This window comes from Phyllobates terribilis, unplaced genomic scaffold (genome assembly GCF_046119375.1).
Source record: "Phyllobates terribilis strain yellow unplaced genomic scaffold, ASM4611937v1 Scaffold_734__1_contigs__length_741531, whole genome shotgun sequence".
Lineage (NCBI taxonomy): Eukaryota > Metazoa > Chordata > Amphibia > Anura > Dendrobatidae > Phyllobates > Phyllobates terribilis.
Genome location: NW_027363494.1, coordinates 85,502 through 104,180, shown reverse-complemented (window position 1 = coordinate 104,180; position 18,679 = coordinate 85,502). Strand labels below are relative to the sequence as shown.

Below are 18,679 nucleotides of genomic sequence, written 5' to 3'. Positions count from 1 at the left end.
CTCCTGCTGCTGCTGCTGCTGGCTGTCCAGCAGCAGACTGAAGGTGGCTGCTGCTGTGCGCAGGTATATAAAGGCTCAGAGCCTATTATGACACGCGCAGCCAGCGTTCCATTGCCACATTCCGTCTACTGCAGGCGGGATACCTGGATGGCTGAATGTCACTGAGAAGCTCACAGAGACCGCCATAAGCAACAGTTTAAAAGAATGCCACAGACTAATCAACCAAACTTTTTGGGTTGGTTTCTCTTTTATAGTCTGCAGGCATTAAATGAAAGAAGTCAGTGTTCCAGCAGAGGGAGACAACGTTTCAGAAAAGGCATTGTAGCAAACCAAAAAAGAAATTTTAAGCGCAGCAGAGTAACCAGCTCACATACCTGTTAGCTCAGGTGAGTTTAAAAGGCTGCTGTTGATAACAAGGGCATTTGCTAAATAGATGGTGTGTGTGCAACAATATACTGAAAGGTCAATTATATTGTGCAGCTTATCTCACCACCTGTAGTTATTTAGGTGAAAGCTCCAAAATGCTTGCCTAATATGTCTGTTTATCCAAAAGGAAGTATAGAGGGAGAGCTAGATAGATAGCATTGCATTACATTACATTACATGGCGATGCAATGCACAGTTGCTGAAGTTGAACCAAAATGAGCTTGTCATCTGGCTTCTGCAACTTTTAACATGAAAAATCCAATGAGGAGAAGAAAAGCAAAGCCAAAGAGTCCATCCCAAAATCCGACAAACAAGCAAAATGAACAAAAAGCATTGAATTCAATTCTTTCTGATTTTAGAAACTGCATTAAAGAAGGGGTGCACCGGTCCTGGAGATACTGCAATACCAGGTCAATGCGTGGAGTGGACAGAGCAAGCTCTTTTTCCATCTCCCTGTTCTAAAAATCCATTTAATATATGGTCCCCAGATAGGGGACGTATCAGATATTAAACTGATAAGAACAGATACTACACTTGATCTTAGCCAAAAGGCCGAGAAGCGATAACCAGAATTGGTTTCCGACTACGGTGCCACCCAAGGATTCTGAAAAGTCCATTTGTGGAGATGGCCACCTGGACTCCCGTTAAGAAGACATGCTGTCAACCTCTAGATCCCTCACATGCCTGCACTTTTCGGCTTGCTGCTGCTGCAATCCACGCGTTTTAGATCTGCATAACTCCACCTCTTTTAGCACAGTACCCTCAACCCCCGGCTGTTCCCACCCGCCTCAACACCGTTGGAAGGGAGGAGAACCAATTAAGGCGGGGGGGGGGTGGAACGAGCTGCTGTCTACCCTTAGCAGGAGGGTTGCTGATTAATTACCTCTCCTGCTGCTGCTGCTGCTGGCTGTCCAGCAGCAGACTGAAGGTGGCTGCTGCTGTGCGCAGGTATATAAAGGCTCAGAGCCTATTATGACACGCGCAGCCAGCGTTCCATTGCCACATTCCGTCTACTGCAGGCGGGATACCTGGATGGCTGAATGTCACTGAGAAGCTCACAGAGACCGCCATAAGCAACAGTTTAAAAGAATGCCACAGACTAATCAACCAAACTTTTTGGGTTGGTTTCTCTTTTATAGTCTGCAGGCATTAAATGAAAGAAGTCAGTGTTCCAGCAGAGGGAGACAACGTTTCAGAAAAGGCATTGTAGCAAACCAAAAAAGAAATTTTAAGCGCAGCAGAGTAACCAGCTCACATACCTGTTAGCTCAGGTGAGTTTAAAAGGCTGCTGTTGATAACAAGGGCATTTGCTAAATAGATGGTGTGTGTGCAACAATATACTGAAAGGTCAATTATATTGTGCAGCTTATCTCACCACCTGTAGTTATTTAGGTGAAAGCTCCAAAATGCTTGCCTAATATGTCTGTTTATCCAAAAGGAAGTATAGAGGGAGAGCTAGATAGATAGCATTGCATTACATTACATTACATGGCAATGCAATGCACAGTTGCTGAAGTTGAACCAAAATGAGCTTGTCATCTGGCTTCTGCAACTTTTAACATGAAAAATCCAATGAGGAGAAGAAAAGCAAAGCCAAAGAGTCCATCCCAAAATCCGACAAACAAGCAAAATGAACAAAAAGCATTGAATTCAATTCTTTCTGATTTTAGAAACTGCATTAAAGAAGGGGTGCACCGGTCCTGGAGATACTGCAATACCAGGTCAATGCGTGGAGTGGACAGAGCAAGCTCTTTTTCCATCTCCCTGTTCTAAAAATCCATTTAATATATGGTCCCCAGATAGGGGACGTATCAGATATTAAACTGATAAGAACAGATACTACACTTGATCTTAGCCAAAAGGCCGAGAAGCGATAACCAGAATTGGTTTCCGACTACGGTGCCACCCAAGGATTCTGAAAAGTCCATTTGTGGAGATGGCCACCTGGACTCCCGTTAAGAAGACATGCTGTCAACCTCTAGATCCCTCACATGCCTGCACTTTTCGGCTTGCTGCTGCTGCAATCCACGCGTTTTAGATCTGCATAACTCCACCTCTTTTAGCACAGTACCCTCAACCCCCGGCTGTTCCCACCCGCCTCAACACCGTTGGAAGGGAGGAGAACCAATTAAGGCGGGGGGGGGGGTGGAACGAGCAGCTGTCTACCCTTAGCAGGAGGGTTGCTGATTAATTACCTCTCCTGCTGCTGCTGCTGCTGGCTGTCCAGCAGCAGACTGAAGGTGGCTGCTGCTGTGCGCAGGTATATAAAGGCTCAGAGCCTATTATGACACGCGCAGCCAGCGTTCCATTGCCACATTCCGTCTACTGCAGGCGGGATACCTGGATGGCTGAATGTCACTGAGAAGCTCACAGAGACCGCCATAAGCAACAGTTTAAAAGAATGCCACAGACTAATCAACCAAACTTTTTGGGTTGGTTTCTCTTTTATAGTCTGCAGGCATTAAATGAAAGAAGTCAGTGTTCCAGCAGAGGGAGACAACGTTTCAGAAAAGGCATTGTAGCAAACCAAAAAAGAAATTTTAAGCGCAGCAGAGTAACCAGCTCACATACCTGTTAGCTCAGGTGAGTTTAAAAGGCTGCTGTTGATAACAAGGGCATTTGCTAAATAGATGGTGTGTGTGCAACAATATACTGAAAGGTCAATTATATTGTGCAGCTTATCTCACCACCTGTAGTTATTTAGGTGAAAGCTCCAAAATGCTTGCCTAATATGTCTGTTTATCCAAAAGGAAGTATAGAGGGAGAGCTAGATAGATAGCATTGCATTACATTACATTACATGGCAATGCAATGCACAGTTGCTGAAGTTGAACCAAAATGAGCTTGTCATCTGGCTTCTGCAACTTTTAACATGAAAAATCCAATGAGGAGAAGAAAAGCAAAGCCAAAGAGTCCATCCCAAAATCCGACAAACAAGCAAAATGAACAAAAAGCATTGAATTCAATTCTTTCTGATTTTAGAAACTGCATTAAAGAAGGGGTGCACCGGTCCTGGAGATACTGCAATACCAGGTCAATGCGTGGAGTGGACAGAGCAAGCTCTTTTTCCATCTCCCTGTTCTAAAAATCCATTTAATATATGGTCCGCAGATAGGGGACGTATCAGATATTAAACTGATAAGAACAGATACTACACTTGATCTTAGCCAAAAGGCCGAGAAGCGATAACCAGAATTGGTTTCCGACTACGGTGCCACCCAAGGATTCTGAAAAGTCCATTTGTGGAGATGGCCACCTGGACTCCCGTTAAGAAGACATGCTGTCAACCTCTAGATCCCTCACATGCCTGCACTTTTCGGCTTGCTGCTGCTGCTATCCACGCGTTTTAGATCTGCATAACTCCACCTCTTTTAGCACAGTACCCTCAACCCCCGGCTGTTCCCACCCGGCTCAACACCGTTGGAAGGGAGGAGAACCAATTAAGGCGGGGGGGGGGGTGGAACGAGCAGCTGTCTACCCTTAGCAGGAGGGTTGCTGATTAATTACCTCTCCTGCTGCTGCTGCTGCTGGCTGTCCAGCAGCAGACTGAAGGTGGCTGCTGCTGTGCGCAGGTATATAAAGGCTCAGAGCCTATTATGACACGCGCAGCCAGCGTTCTATTGCCACATTCCGTCTACTGCAGGCGGGATACCTGGATGGCTGAATGTCACTGAGAAGCTCACAGAGACCGCCATAAGCAACAGTTTAAAAGAATGCCACAGACTAATCAACCAAACTTTTTGGGTTGGTTTCTCTTTTATAGTCTGCAGGCATTAAATGAAAGAAGTCAGTGTTCCAGCAGAGGGAGACAACGTTTCAGAAAAGGCATTGTAGCAAACCAAAAAAGAAATTTTAAGCGCAGCAGAGTAACCAGCTCACATACCTGTTAGCTCAGGTGAGTTTAAAAGGCTGCTGTTGATAACAAGGGCATTTGCTAAATAGATGGTGTGTGTGCAACAATATACTGAAAGGTCAATTATATTGTGCAGCTTATCTCACCACCTGTAGTTATTTAGGTGAAAGCTCCAAAATGCTTGCCTAATATGTCTGTTTATCCAAAAGGAAGTATAGAGGGAGAGCTAGATAGATAGCATTGCATTACATTACATTACATGGCGATGCAATGCACAGTTGCTGAAGTTGAACCAAAATGAGCTTGTCATCTGGCTTCTGCAACTTTTAACATGAAAAATCCAATGAGGAGAAGAAAAGCAAAGCCAAAGAGTCCATCCCAAAATCCGACAAACAAGCAAAATGAACAAAAAGCATTGAATTCAATTCTTTCTGATTTTAGAAACTGCATTAAAGAAGGGGTGCACCGGTCCTGGAGATACTGCAATACCAGGTCAATGCGTGGAGTGGACAGAGCAAGCTCTTTTTCCATCTCCCTGTTCTAAAAATCCATTTAATATATGGTCCCCAGATAGGGGACGTATCAGATATTAAACTGATAAGAACAGATACTACACTTGATCTTAGCCAAAAGGCCGAGAAGCGATAACCAGAATTGGTTTCCGACTACGGTGCCACCCAAGGATTCTGAAAAGTCCATTTGTGGAGATGGCCACCTGGACTCCCGTTAAGAAGACATGCTGTCAATCTCTAGATCCCTCACATGCCTGCACTTTTCGGCTTGCTGCTGCTGCAATCCACGCGTTTTAGATCTGCATAACTCCACCTCTTTTAGCACAGTACCCTCAACCCCCGGCTGTTCCCACCCGCCTCAACACCGTTGGAAGGGAGGAGAACCAATTAAGGCGGGGGGGGGGTGGAACGAGCTGCTGTCTACCCTTAGCAGGAGGGTTGCTGATTAATTACCTCTCCTGCTGCTGCTGCTGCTGGCTGTCCAGCAGCAGACTGAAGGTGGCTGCTGCTGTGCGCAGGTATATAAAGGCTCAGAGCCTATTATGACACGCGCAGCCAGCGTTCCATTGCCACATTCCGTCTACTGCAGGCGGGATACCTGGATGGCTGAATGTCACTGAGAAGCTCACAGAGACCGCCATAAGCAACAGTTTAAAAGAATGCCACAGACTAATCAACCAAACTTTTTGGGTTGGTTTCTCTTTTATAGTCTGCAGGCATTAAATGAAAGAAGTCAGTGTTCCAGCAGAGGGAGACAACGTTTCAGAAAAAGCATTGTAGCAAACCAAAAAAGAAATTTTAAGCGCAGCAGAGTAACCAGCTCACATACCTGTTAGCTCAGGTGAGTTTAAAAGGCTGCTGTTGATAACAAGGGCATTTGCTAAATAGATGGTGTGTGTGCAACAATATACTGAAAGGTCAATTATATTGTGCAGCTTATCTCACCACCTGTAGTTATTTAGGTGAAAGCTCCAAAATGCTTGCCTAATATGTCTGTTTATCCAAAAGGAAGTATAGAGGGAGAGCTAGATAGATAGCATTGCATTACATTACATTACATGGCAATGCAATGCACAGTTGCTGAAGTTGAACCAAAATGAGCTTGTCATCTGGCTTCTGCAACTTTTAACATGAAAAATCCAATGAGGAGAAGAAAAGCAAAGCCAAAGAGTCCATCCCAAAATCCGACAAACAAGCAAAATGAACAAAAAGCATTGAATTCAATTCTTTCTGATTTTAGAAACTGCATTAAAGAAGGGGTGCACCGGTCCTGGAGATACTGCAATACCAGGTCAATGCGTGGAGTGGACAGAGCAAGCTCTTTTTCCATCTCCCTGTTCTAAAAATCCATTTAATATATGGTCCCCAGATAGGGGACGTATCAGATATTAAACTGATAAGAACAGATACTACACTTGATCTTAGCCAAAAGGCCGAGAAGCGATAACCAGAATTGGTTTCCGACTACGGTGCCACCCAAGGATTCTGAAAAGTCCATTTGTGGAGATGGCCACCTGGACTCCCGTTAAGAAGACATGCTGTCAACCTCTAGATCCCTCACATGCCTGCACTTTTCGGCTTGCTGCTGCTGCAATCCACGCGTTTTAGATCTGCATAACTCCACCTCTTTTAGCACAGTACCCTCAACCCCCGGCTGTTCCCACCCGCCTCAACACCGTTGGAAGGGAGGAGAACCAATTAAGGCGGGGGGGGGGGTGGAACGAGCAGCTGTCTACCCTTAGCAGGAGGGTTGCTGATTAATTACCTCTCCTGCTGCTGCTGCTGCTGGCTGTCCAGCAGCAGACTGAAGGTGGCTGCTGCTGTGCGCAGGTATATAAAGGCTCAGAGCCTATTATGACACGCGCAGCCAGCGTTCCATTGCCACATTCCGTCTACTGCAGGCGGGATACCTGGATGGCTGAATGTCACTGAGAAGCTCACAGAGACCGCCATAAGCAACAGTTTAAAAGAATGCCACAGACTAATCAACCAAACTTTTTGGGTTGGTTTCTCTTTTATAGTCTGCAGGCATTAAATGAAAGAAGTCAGTGTTCCAGCAGAGGGAGACAACGTTTCAGAAAAGGCATTGTAGCAAACCAAAAAAGAAATTTTAAGCGCAGCAGAGTAACCAGCTCACATACCTGTTAGCTCAGGTGAGTTTAAAAGGCTGCTGTTGATAACAAGGGCATTTGCTAAATAGATGGTGTGTGTGCAACAATATACTGAAAGGTCAATTATATTGTGCAGCTTATCTCACCACCTGTAGTTATTTAGGTGAAAGCTCCAAAATGCTTGCCTAATATGTCTGTTTATCCAAAAGGAAGTATAGAGGGAGAGCTAGATAGATAGCATTGCATTACATTACATTACATGGCAATGCAATGCACAGTTGCTGAAGTTGAACCAAAATGAGCTTGTCATCTGGCTTCTGCAACTTTTAACATGAAAAATCCAATGAGGAGAAGAAAAGCAAAGCCAAAGAGTCCATCCCAAAATCCGACAAACAAGCAAAATGAACAAAAAGCATTGAATTCAATTCTTTCTGATTTTAGAAACTGCATTAAAGAAGGGGTGCACCGGTCCTGGAGATACTGCAATACCAGGTCAATGCGTGGAGTGGACAGAGCAAGCTCTTTTTCCATCTCCCTGTTCTAAAAATCCATTTAATATATGGTCCGCAGATAGGGGACGTATCAGATATTAAACTGATAAGAACAGATACTACACTTGATCTTAGCCAAAAGGCCGAGAAGCGATAACCAGAATTGGTTTCCGACTACGGTGCCACCCAAGGATTCTGAAAAGTCCATTTGTGGAGATGGCCACCTGGACTCCCGTTAAGAAGACATGCTGTCAACCTCTAGATCCCTCACATGCCTGCACTTTTCGGCTTGCTGCTGCTGCTATCCACGCGTTTTAGATCTGCATAACTCCACCTCTTTTAGCACAGTACCCTCAACCCCCGGCTGTTCCCACCCGGCTCAACACCGTTGGAAGGGAGGAGAACCAATTAAGGCGGGGGGGGGGGTGGAACGAGCAGCTGTCTACCCTTAGCAGGAGGGTTGCTGATTAATTACCTCTCCTGCTGCTGCTGCTGCTGGCTGTCCAGCAGCAGACTGAAGGTGGCTGCTGCTGTGCGCAGGTATATAAAGGCTCAGAGCCTATTATGACACGCGCAGCCAGCGTTCTATTGCCACATTCCGTCTACTGCAGGCGGGATACCTGGATGGCTGAATGTCACTGAGAAGCTCACAGAGACCGCCATAAGCAACAGTTTAAAAGAATGCCACAGACTAATCAACCAAACTTTTTGGGTTGGTTTCTCTTTTATAGTCTGCAGGCATTAAATGAAAGAAGTCAGTGTTCCAGCAGAGGGAGACAACGTTTCAGAAAAGGCATTGTAGCAAACCAAAAAAGAAATTTTAAGCGCAGCAGAGTAACCAGCTCACATACCTGTTAGCTCAGGTGAGTTTAAAAGGCTGCTGTTGATAACAAGGGCATTTGCTAAATAGATGGTGTGTGTGCAACAATATACTGAAAGGTCAATTATATTGTGCAGCTTATCTCACCACCTGTAGTTATTTAGGTGAAAGCTCCAAAATGCTTGCCTAATATGTCTGTTTATCCAAAAGGAAGTATAGAGGGAGAGCTAGATAGATAGCATTGCATTACATTACATTACATGGCAATGCAATGCACAGTTGCTGAAGTTGAACCAAAATGAGCTTGTCATCTGGCTTCTGCAACTTTTAACATGAAAAATCCAATGAGGAGAAGAAAAGCAAAGCCAAAGAGTCCATCCCAAAATCCGACAAACAAGCAAAATGAACAAAAAGCATTGAATTCAATTCTTTCTGATTTTAGAAACTGCATTAAAGAAGGGGTGCACCGGTCCTGGAGATACTGCAATACCAGGTCAATGCGTGGAGTGGACAGAGCAAGCTCTTTTTCCATCTCCCTGTTCTAAAAATCCATTTAATATATGGTCCCCAGATAGGGGACGTATCAGATATTAAACTGATAAGAACAGATACTACACTTGATCTTAGCCAAAAGGCCGAGAAGCGATAACCAGAAATGGTTTCCGACTACGGTGCCACCCAAGGATTCTGAAAAGTCCATTTGTGGAGATGGCCACCTGGACTCCCGTTAAGAAGACATGCTGTCAACCTCTAGATCCCTCACATGCCTGCACTTTTCGGCTTGCTGCTGCTGCAATCCACGCGTTTTAGATCTGCATAACTCCACCTCTTTTAGCACAGTACCCTCAACCCCCGGCTGTTCCCACCCGCCTCAACACCGTTGGAAGGGAGGAGAACCAATTAAGGCGGGGGGGGTGGAACGAGCAGCTGTCTACCCTTAGCAGGAGGGTTGCTGATTAATTACCTCTCCTGCTGCTGCTGCTGCTGGCTGTCCAGCAGCAGACTGAAGGTGGCTGCTGCTGTGCGAGGTATATAAAGGCTCAGAGCCTATTATGACACGCGCAGCCAGCGTTCCATTGCCACATTCCGTCTACTGCAGGCGGGATACCTGGATGGCTGAATGTCACTGAGAAGCTCACAGAGACCGCCATAAGCAACAGTTTAAAAGAATGCCACAGACTAATCAACCAAACTTTTTGGGTTGGTTTCTCTTTTATAGTCTGCAGGCATTAAATGAAAGAAGTCAGTGTTCCAGAAGAGGGAGACAACGTTTCAGAAAAGGCATTGTAGCAAACCAAAAAAGAAATTTTAAGCGCAGCAGAGTAACCAGCTCACATACCTGTTAGCTCAGGTGAGTTTAAAAGGCTGCTGTTGATAACAAGGGCATTTGCTAAATAGATGGTGTGTGTGCAACAATATACTGAAAGGTCAATTATATTGTGCAGCTTATCTCACCACCTGTAGTTATTTAGGTGAAAGCTCCAAAATGCTTGCCTAATATGTCTGTTTATCCAAAAGGAAGTATAGAGGGAGAGCTAGATAGATAGCATTGCATTACATTACATTACATGGCAATGCAATGCACAGTTGCTGAAGTTGAACCAAAATGAGCTTGTCATCTGGCTTCTGCAACTTTTAACATGAAAAATCCAATGAGGAGAAGAAAAGCAAAGCCAAAGAGTCCATCCCAAAATCCGACAAACAAGCAAAATGAACAAAAAGCATTGAATTCAATTCTTTCTGATTTTAGAAACTGCATTAAAGAAGGGGTGCACCGGTCCTGGAGATACTGCAATACCAGGTCAATGCGTGGAGTGGACAGAGCAAGCTCTTTTTCCATCTCCCTGTTCTAAAAATCCATTTAATATATGGTCCCCAGATAGGGGACGTATCAGATATTAAACTGATAAGAACAGATACTACACTTGATCTTAGCCAAAAGGCCGAGAAGCGATAACCAGAATTGGTTTCCGACTACGGTGCCACCCAAGGATTCTGAAAAGTCCATTTGTGGAGATGGCCACCTGGACTCCCGTTAAGAAGACATGCTGTCAACCTCTAGATCCCTCACATGCCTGCACTTTTCGGCTTGCTGCTGCTGCAATCCACGCGTTTTAGATCTGCATAACTCCACCTCTTTTAGCACAGTACCCTCAACCCCCGGCTGTTCCCACCCGCCTCAACACCGTTGGAAGGGAGGAGAACCAATTAAGGCGGGGGGGGGTGGAACGAGCAGCTGTCTACCCTTAGCAGGAGGGTTGCTGATTAATTACCTCTCCTGCTGCTGCTGCTGCTGGCTGTCCAGCAGCAGACTGAAGGTGGCTGCTGCTGTGCGAGGTATATAAAGGCTCAGAGCCTATTATGACACGCGCAGCCAGCGTTCCATTGCCACATTCCGTCTACTGCAGGCGGGATACCTGGATGGCTGAATGTCACTGAGAAGCTCACAGAGACCGCCATAAGCAACAGTTTAAAAGAATGCCACAGACTAATCAACCAAACTTTTTGGGTTGGTTTCTCTTTTATAGTCTGCAGGCATTAAATGAAAGAAGTCAGTGTTCCAGCAGAGGGAGACAACGTTTCAGAAAAGGCATTGTAGCAAACCAAAAAAGAAATTTTAAGCGCAGCAGAGTAACCAGCTCACATACCTGTTAGCTCAGGTGAGTTTAAAAGGCTGCTGTTGATAACAAGGGCATTTGCTAAATAGATGGTGTGTGTGCAACAATATACTGAAAGGTCAATTATATTGTGCAGCTTATCTCACCACCTGTAGTTATTTAGGTGAAAGCTCCAAAATGCTTGCCTAATATGTCTGTTTATCCAAAAGGAAGTATAGAGGGAGAGCTAGATAGATAGCATTGCATTACATTACATTACATGGCAATGCAATGCACAGTTGCTGAAGTTGAACCAAAATGAGCTTGTCATCTGGCTTCTGCAACTTTTAACATGAAAAATCCAATGAGGAGAAGAAAAGCAAAGCCAAAGAGTCCATCCCAAAATCCGACAAACAAGCAAAATGAACAAAAAGCATTGAATTCAATTCTTTCTGATTTTAGAAACTGCATTAAAGAAGGGGTGCACCGGTCCTGGAGATACTGCAATACCAGGTCAATGCGTGGAGTGGACAGAGCAAGCTCTTTTTCCATCTCCCTGTTCTAAAAATCCATTTAATATATGGTCCCCAGATAGGGGACGTATCAGATATTAAACTGATAAGAACAGATACTACACTTGATCTTAGCCAAAAGGCCGAGAAGCGATAACCAGAATTGGTTTCCGACTACGGTGCCACCCAAGGATTCTGAAAAGTCCATTTGTGGAGATGGCCACCTGGACTCCCGTTAAGAAGACATGCTGTCAACCTCTAGATCCCTCACATGCCTGCACTTTTCGGCTTGCTGCTGCTGCAATCCACGCGTTTTAGATCTGCATAACTCCACCTCTTTTAGCACAGTACCCTCAACCCCCGGCTGTTCCCACCCGCCTCAACACCGTTGGAAGGGAGGAGAACCAATTAAGGCGGGGGGGGGGGTGGAACGAGCAGCTGTCTACCCTTAGCAGGAGGGTTGCTGATTAATTACCTCTCCTGCTGCTGCTGCTGCTGGCTGTCCAGCAGCAGACTGAAGGTGGCTGCTGCTGTGCGCAGGTATATAAAGGCTCAGAGCCTATTATGACACGCGCAGCCAGCGTTCCATTGCCACATTCCGTCTACTGCAGGCGGGATACCTGGATGGCTGAATGTCACTGAGAAGCTCACAGAGACCGCCATAAGCAACAGTTTAAAAGAATGCCACAGACTAATCAACCAAACTTTTTGGGTTGGTTTCTCTTTTATAGTCTGCAGGCATTAAATGAAAGAAGTCAGTGTTCCAGCAGAGGGAGACAACGTTTCAGAAAAGGCATTGTAGCAAACCAAAAAAGAAATTTTAAGCGCAGCAGAGTAACCAGCTCACATACCTGTTAGCTCAGGTGAGTTTAAAAGGCTGCTGTTGATAACAAGGGCATTTGCTAAATAGATGGTGTGTGTGCAACAATATACTGAAAGGTCAATTATATTGTGCAGCTTATCTCACCACCTGTAGTTATTTAGGTGAAAGCTCCAAAATGCTTGCCTAATATGTCTGTTTATCCAAAAGGAAGTATAGAGGGAGAGCTAGATAGATAGCATTGCATTACATTACATTACATGGCAATGCAATGCACAGTTGCTGAAGTTGAACCAAAATGAGCTTGTCATCTGGCTTCTGCAACTTTTAACATGAAAAATCCAATGAGGAGAAGAAAAGCAAAGCCAAAGAGTCCATCCCAAAATCCGACAAACAAGCAAAATGAACAAAAAGCATTGAATTCAATTCTTTCTGATTTTAGAAACTGCATTAAAGAAGGGGTGCACCGGTCCTGGAGATACTGCAATACCAGGTCAATGCGTGGAGTGGACAGAGCAAGCTCTTTTTCCATCTCCCTGTTCTAAAAATCCATTTAATATATGGTCCCCAGATAGGGGACGTATCAGATATTAAACTGATAAGAACAGATACTACACTTGATCTTAGCCAAAAGGCCGAGAAGCGATAACCAGAATTGGTTTCCGACTACGGTGCCACCCAAGGATTCTGAAAAGTCCATTTGTGGAGATGGCCACCTGGACTCCCGTTAAGAAGACATGCTGTCAACCTCTAGATCCCTCACATGCCTGCACTTTTCGGCTTGCTGCTGCTGCAATCCACGCGTTTTAGATCTGCATAACTCCACCTCTTTTAGCACAGTACCCTCAACCCCCGGCTGTTCCCACCCGCCTCAACACCGTTGGAAGGGAGGAGAACCAATTAAGGCGGGGGGGGGTGGAACGAGCAGCTGTCTACCCTTAGCAGGAGGGTTGCTGATTAATTACCTCTCCTGCTGCTGCTGCTGCTGGCTGTCCAGCAGCAGACTGAAGGTGGCTGCTGCTGTGCGAGGTATATAAAGGCTCAGAGCCTATTATGACACGCGCAGCCAGCGTTCCATTGCCACATTCCGTCTACTGCAGGCGGGATACCTGGATGGCTGAATGTCACTGAGAAGCTCACAGAGACCGCCATAAGCAACAGTTTAAAAGAATGCCACAGACTAATCAACCAAACTTTTTGGGTTGGTTTCTCTTTTATAGTCTGCAGGCATTAAATGAAAGAAGTCAGTGTTCCAGCAGAGGGAGACAACGTTTCAGAAAAGGCATTGTAGCAAACCAAAAAAGAAATTTTAAGCGCAGCAGAGTAACCAGCTCACATACCTGTTAGCTCAGGTGAGTTTAAAAGGCTGCTGTTGATAACAAGGGCATTTGCTAAATAGATGGTGTGTGTGCAACAATATACTGAAAGGTCAATTATATTGTGCAGCTTATCTCACCACCTGTAGTTATTTAGGTGAAAGCTCCAAAATGCTTGCCTAATATGTCTGTTTATCCAAAAGGAAGTATAGAGGGAGAGCTAGATAGATAGCATTGCATTACATTACATTACATGGCAATGCAATGCACAGTTGCTGAAGTTGAACCAAAATGAGCTTGTCATCTGGCTTCTGCAACTTTTAACATGAAAAATCCAATGAGGAGAAGAAAAGCAAAGCCAAAGAGTCCATCCCAAAATCCGACAAACAAGCAAAATGAACAAAAAGCATTGAATTCAATTCTTTCTGATTTTAGAAACTGCATTAAAGAAGGGGTGCACCGGTCCTGGAGATACTGCAATACCAGGTCAATGCGTGGAGTGGACAGAGCAAGCTCTTTTTCCATCTCCCTGTTCTAAAATTCCATTTAATATATGGTCCCCAGATAGGGGACGTATCAGATATTAAACTGATAAGAACAGATACTACACTTGATCTTAGCCAAAAGGCCGAGAAGCGATAACCAGAATTGGTTTCCGACTACGGTGCCACCCAAGGATTCTGAAAAGTCCATTTGTGGAGATGGCCACCTGGACTCCCGTTAAGAAGACATGCTGTCAACCTCTAGATCCCTCACATGCCTGCACTTTTCGGCTTGCTGCTGCTGCAATCCACGCGTTTTAGATCTGCATAACTCCACCTCTTTTAGCACAGTACCCTCAACCCCCGGCTGTTCCCACCCGCCTCAACACCGTTGGAAGGGAGGAGAACCAATTAAGGCGGGGGGGGGGGTGGAACGAGCAGCTGTCTACCCTTAGCAGGAGGGTTGCTGATTAATTACCTCTCCTGCTGCTGCTGCTGCTGGCTGTCCAGCAGCAGACTGAAGGTGGCTGCTGCTGTGCGCAGGTATATAAAGGCTCAGAGCCTATTATGACACGCGCAGCCAGCGTTCCATTGCCACATTCCGTCTACTGCAGGCGGGATACCTGGATGGCTGAATGTCACTGAGAAGCTCACAGAGACCGCCATAAGCAACAGTTTAAAAGAATGCCACAGACTAATCAACCAAACTTTTTGGGTTGGTTTCTCGTTTATAGTCTGCAGGCATTAAATGAAAGAAGTCAGTGTTCCAGAAGAGGGAGACAACGTTTCAGAAAAGGCATTGTAGCAAACCAAAAAAGAAATTTTAAGCGCAGCAGAGTAACCAGTTCACATACCTGTTAGCTCAGGTGAGTTTAAAAGGCTGCTGTTGATAACAAGGGCATTTGCTAAATAGATGGTGTGTGTGCAACAATATACTGAAAGGTCAATTATATTGTGCAGCTTATCTCACCACCTGTAGTTATTTAGGTGAAAGCTCCAAAATGCTTGCCTAATATGTCTGTTTATCCAAAAGGAAGTATAGAGGGAGAGCTAGATAGATAGCATTGCATTACATTACATTACATGGCAATGCAATGCACAGTTGCTGAAGTTGAACCAAAATGAGCTTGTCATCTGGCTTCTGCAACTTTTAACATGAAAAATCCAATGAGGAGAAGAAAAGCAAAGCCAAAGAGTCCATCCCAAAATCCGACAAACAAGCAAAATGAACAAAAAGCATTGAATTCAATTCTTTCTGATTTTAGAAACTGCATTAAAGAAGGGGTGCACCGGTCCTGGAGATACTGCAATACCAGGTCAATGCGTGGAGTGGACAGAGCAAGCTCTTTTTCCATCTCCCTGTTCTAAAAATCCATTTAATATATGGTCCCCAGATAGGGGACGTATCAGATATTAAACTGATAAGAACAGATACTACACTTGATCTTAGCCAAAAGGCCGAGAAGCGATAACCAGAATTGGTTTCCGACTACGGTGCCACCCAAGGATTCTGAAAAGTCCAATTGTGGAGATGGCCACCTGGACTCCCGTTAAGAAGACATGCTGTCAACCTCTAGATCCCTCACATGCCTGCACTTTTCGGCTTGCTGCTGCTGCAATCCACGCGTTTTAGATCTGCATAACTCCACCTCTTTTAGCACAGTACCCTCAACCCCCGGCTGTTCCCACCCGCCTCAACACCGTTGGAAGGGAGGAGAACCAATTAAGGCGGGGGTGGGGGTGGAACGAGCAGCTGTCTACCCTTAGCAGGAGGGTTGCTGATTAATTACCTCTCCTGCTGCTGCTGCTGCTGGCTGTCCAGCAGCAGACTGAAGGTGGCTGCTGCTGTGCGCAGGTATATAAAGGCTCAGAGCCTATTATGACACGCGCAGCCAGCGTTCCATTGCCACATTCCGTCTACTGCAGGCGGGATACCTGGATGGCTGAATGTCACTGAGAAGCTCACAGAGACCGCCATAAGCAACAGTTTAAAAGAATGCCACAGACTAATCAACCAAACTTTTTGGGTTGGTTTCTCTTTTATAGTCTGCAGGCATTAAATGAAAGAAGTCAGTGTTCCAGCAGAGGGAGACAACGTTTCAGAAAAGGCATTGTAGCAAACCAAAAAAGAAATTTTAAGCGCAGCAGAGTAACCAGCTCACATACCTGTTAGCTCAGGTGAGTTTAAAAGGCTGCTGTTGATAACAAGGGCATTTGCTAAATAGATGGTGTGTGTGCAACAATATACTGAAAGGTCAATTATATTGTGCAGCTTATCTCACCACCTGTAGTTATTTAGGTGAAAGCTCCAAAATGCTTGCCTAATATGTCTGTTTATCCAAAAGGAAGTATAGAGGGAGAGCTAGATAGATAGCATTGCATTACATTACATTACATGGCAATGCAATGCACAGTTGCTGAAGTTGAACCAAAATGAGCTTGTCATCTGGCTTCTGCAACTTTTAACATGAAAAATCCAATGAGGAGAAGAAAAGCAAAGCCAAAGAGTCCATCCCAAAATCCGACAAACAAGCAAAATGAACAAAAAGCATTGAATTCAATTCTTTCTGATTTTAGAAACTGCATTAAAGAAGGGGTGCACCGGTCCTGGAGATACTGCAATACCAGGTCAATGCGTGGAGTGGACAGAGCAAGCTCTTTTTCCATCTCCCTGTTCTAAAAATCCATTTAATATATGGTCCCCAGATAGGGGACGTATCAGATATTAAACTGATAAGAACAGATACTACACTTGATCTTAGCCAAAAGGCCGAGAAGCGATAACCAGAATTGGTTTCCGACTACGGTGCCACCCAAGGATTCTGAAAAGTCCATTTGTGGAGATGGCCACCTGGACTCCCGTTAAGAAGACATGCTTTCAACCTCTAGATCCCTCACATGCCTGCACTTTTCGGCTTGCTGCTGCTGCAATCCACGCGTTTTAGATCTGCATAACTCCACCTCTTTTAGCACAGTACCCTCAACCCCCGGCTGTTCCCACCCGCCTCAACACCGTTGGAAGGGAGGAGAACCAATTAAGGCGGGGGGGGGGGTGGAACGAGCAGCTGTCTACCCTTAGCAGGAGGGTTGCTGATTAATTACCTCTCCTGCTGCTGCTGCTGCTGGCTGTCCAGCAGCAGACTGAAGGTGGCTGCTGCTGTGCGCAGGTATATAAAGGCTCAGAGCCTATTATGACACGCGCAGCCAGCGTTCCATTGCCACATTCCGTCTACTGCAGGCGGGATACCTGGATGGCTGAATGTCACTGAGAAGCTCACAGAGACCGCCATAAGCAACAGTTTAAAAGAATGCCACAGACTAATCAACCAAACTTTTTGGGTTGGTTTCTCTTTTATAGTCTGCAGGCATTAAATGAAAGAAGTCAGTGTTCCAGCAGAGGGAGACAACGTTTCAGAAAAGGCATTGTAGCAAACCAAAAAAGAAATTTTAAGCGCAGCAGAGTAACCAGCTCACATACCTATTAGCTCAGGTGAGTTTAAAAGGCTGCTGTTGATAACAAGGGCATTTGCTAAATAGATGGTGTGTGTGCAACAATATACTGAAAGGTCAATTATATTGTGCAGCTTATCTCACCACCTGTAGTTATTTAGGTGAAAGCTCCAAAATGCTTGCCTAATATGTCTGTTTATCCAAAAGGAAGTATAGAGGGAGAGCTAGATAGATAGCATTGCATTACATTACATGGCAATGCAATGCACAGTTGCTGAAGTTGAACCAAAATGAGCTTGTCATCTGGCTTCTGCAACTTTTAACATGAAAAATCCAATGAGGAGAAGAAAAGCAAAGCCAAAGAGTCCATCCCAAAATCCGACAAACAAGCAAAATGAACAAAAAGCATTGAATTCAATTCTTTCTGATTTTAGAAACTGCATTAAAGAAGGGGTGCACCGGTCCTGGAGATACTGCAATACCAGGTCAATGCGTGGAGTGGACAGAGCAAGCTCTTTTTCCATCTCCCTGTTCTAAAAATCCATTTAATATATGGTCCCCAGATAGGGGACGTATCAGATATTAAACTGATAAGAACAGATACTACACTTGATCTTAGCCAAAAGGCCGAGAAGCGATAACCAGAATTGGTTTCCGACTACGGTGCCACCCAGGGATTCTGAAAAGTCCATTTGTGGAGATGGCCACCTGGACTCCCGTTAAGAAGACATGCTGTCAACCTCTAGATCCCTCACATGCCTGCACTTTTCGGCTTGCTGCTGCTGCAATCCACGCGTTTTAGATCTGCATAACTCCACCTCTTTTAGCACAGTACCCTCAACCCCCGGCTGTTCCCACCCGCCTCAACACCGTTGGAAGGGAGGAGAACCAATTAAGGCGGGGGTGGGGGTGGAACGAGCAGCTGTCTACCCTTAGCAGGAGGGTTGCTGATTAATTACCTCTCCTGCTGCTGCTGCTGCTGGCTGTCCAGCAGCAGACTGAAGGTGGCTGCTGCTGTGCGCAGGTATATAAAGGCTCAGAGCCTATTATGACACGCGCAGCCAGCGTTCCATTGCCACATTCCGTCTACTGCAGGCGGGATACCTGGATGGCTGAATGTCACTGAGAAGCTCACAGAGACCGCCATAAGCAACAGTTTAAAAGAATGCCACAGACTAATCAACCAAACTTTTTGGGTTGGTTTCTCTTTTATAGTCTGCAGGCATTAAATGAAAGAAGTCAGTGTTCCAGCAGAGGGAGACAACGTTTCAGAAAAGGCATTGTAGCAA

At 45.2% G+C, this 18,679-nt stretch overlaps 14 non-coding genes across 14 annotated transcripts; all 14 read right to left on the bottom strand.

The window, feature by feature from the left end:
* Window positions 1–799: 799 nt before the first annotated feature.
* On the bottom strand, window positions 800–990 carry LOC141237444 (U2 spliceosomal RNA). The gene has a single exon (XR_012302980.1). It is a non-coding gene; the product is annotated as a U2 spliceosomal RNA (small nuclear RNA).
* Window positions 991–2,110: 1,120 nt separating this feature from the next.
* On the bottom strand, window positions 2,111–2,301 carry LOC141237443 (U2 spliceosomal RNA). The gene has a single exon (XR_012302979.1). It is a non-coding gene; the product is annotated as a U2 spliceosomal RNA (small nuclear RNA).
* Window positions 2,302–3,422: 1,121 nt separating this feature from the next.
* LOC141237941 (U2 spliceosomal RNA) lies at window positions 3,423–3,613 on the bottom strand. Its single transcript, XR_012303461.1, has one exon. It is a non-coding gene; the product is annotated as a U2 spliceosomal RNA (small nuclear RNA).
* Window positions 3,614–4,734: 1,121 nt separating this feature from the next.
* LOC141237442 (U2 spliceosomal RNA) lies at window positions 4,735–4,925 on the bottom strand. The gene has a single exon (XR_012302978.1). It is a non-coding gene; the product is annotated as a U2 spliceosomal RNA (small nuclear RNA).
* A 1,120-nt stretch (window positions 4,926–6,045) lies between these two features.
* LOC141237441 (U2 spliceosomal RNA) lies at window positions 6,046–6,236 on the bottom strand. The gene has a single exon (XR_012302977.1). It is a non-coding gene; the product is annotated as a U2 spliceosomal RNA (small nuclear RNA).
* Window positions 6,237–7,357: 1,121 nt separating this feature from the next.
* Window positions 7,358–7,548, bottom strand: LOC141237940 (U2 spliceosomal RNA). Its single transcript, XR_012303460.1, has one exon. It is a non-coding gene; the product is annotated as a U2 spliceosomal RNA (small nuclear RNA).
* Window positions 7,549–8,669: 1,121 nt separating this feature from the next.
* LOC141237440 (U2 spliceosomal RNA) lies at window positions 8,670–8,860 on the bottom strand. Its single transcript, XR_012302976.1, has one exon. It is a non-coding gene; the product is annotated as a U2 spliceosomal RNA (small nuclear RNA).
* Window positions 8,861–9,977: 1,117 nt separating this feature from the next.
* On the bottom strand, window positions 9,978–10,168 carry LOC141237439 (U2 spliceosomal RNA). Its single transcript, XR_012302975.1, has one exon. It is a non-coding gene; the product is annotated as a U2 spliceosomal RNA (small nuclear RNA).
* Window positions 10,169–11,286: 1,118 nt separating this feature from the next.
* Window positions 11,287–11,477, bottom strand: LOC141237438 (U2 spliceosomal RNA). The gene has a single exon (XR_012302974.1). It is a non-coding gene; the product is annotated as a U2 spliceosomal RNA (small nuclear RNA).
* Window positions 11,478–12,598: 1,121 nt separating this feature from the next.
* Window positions 12,599–12,789, bottom strand: LOC141237435 (U2 spliceosomal RNA). The gene has a single exon (XR_012302972.1). It is a non-coding gene; the product is annotated as a U2 spliceosomal RNA (small nuclear RNA).
* A 1,118-nt stretch (window positions 12,790–13,907) lies between these two features.
* Window positions 13,908–14,098, bottom strand: LOC141237876 (U2 spliceosomal RNA). Its single transcript, XR_012303398.1, has one exon. It is a non-coding gene; the product is annotated as a U2 spliceosomal RNA (small nuclear RNA).
* Window positions 14,099–15,219: 1,121 nt separating this feature from the next.
* Window positions 15,220–15,410, bottom strand: LOC141237430 (U2 spliceosomal RNA). Its single transcript, XR_012302971.1, has one exon. It is a non-coding gene; the product is annotated as a U2 spliceosomal RNA (small nuclear RNA).
* Window positions 15,411–16,531: 1,121 nt separating this feature from the next.
* On the bottom strand, window positions 16,532–16,722 carry LOC141237419 (U2 spliceosomal RNA). The gene has a single exon (XR_012302967.1). It is a non-coding gene; the product is annotated as a U2 spliceosomal RNA (small nuclear RNA).
* Window positions 16,723–17,838: 1,116 nt separating this feature from the next.
* LOC141237408 (U2 spliceosomal RNA) lies at window positions 17,839–18,029 on the bottom strand. The gene has a single exon (XR_012302957.1). It is a non-coding gene; the product is annotated as a U2 spliceosomal RNA (small nuclear RNA).
* Between the last annotated feature and the right edge of the window lie 650 nt (window positions 18,030–18,679).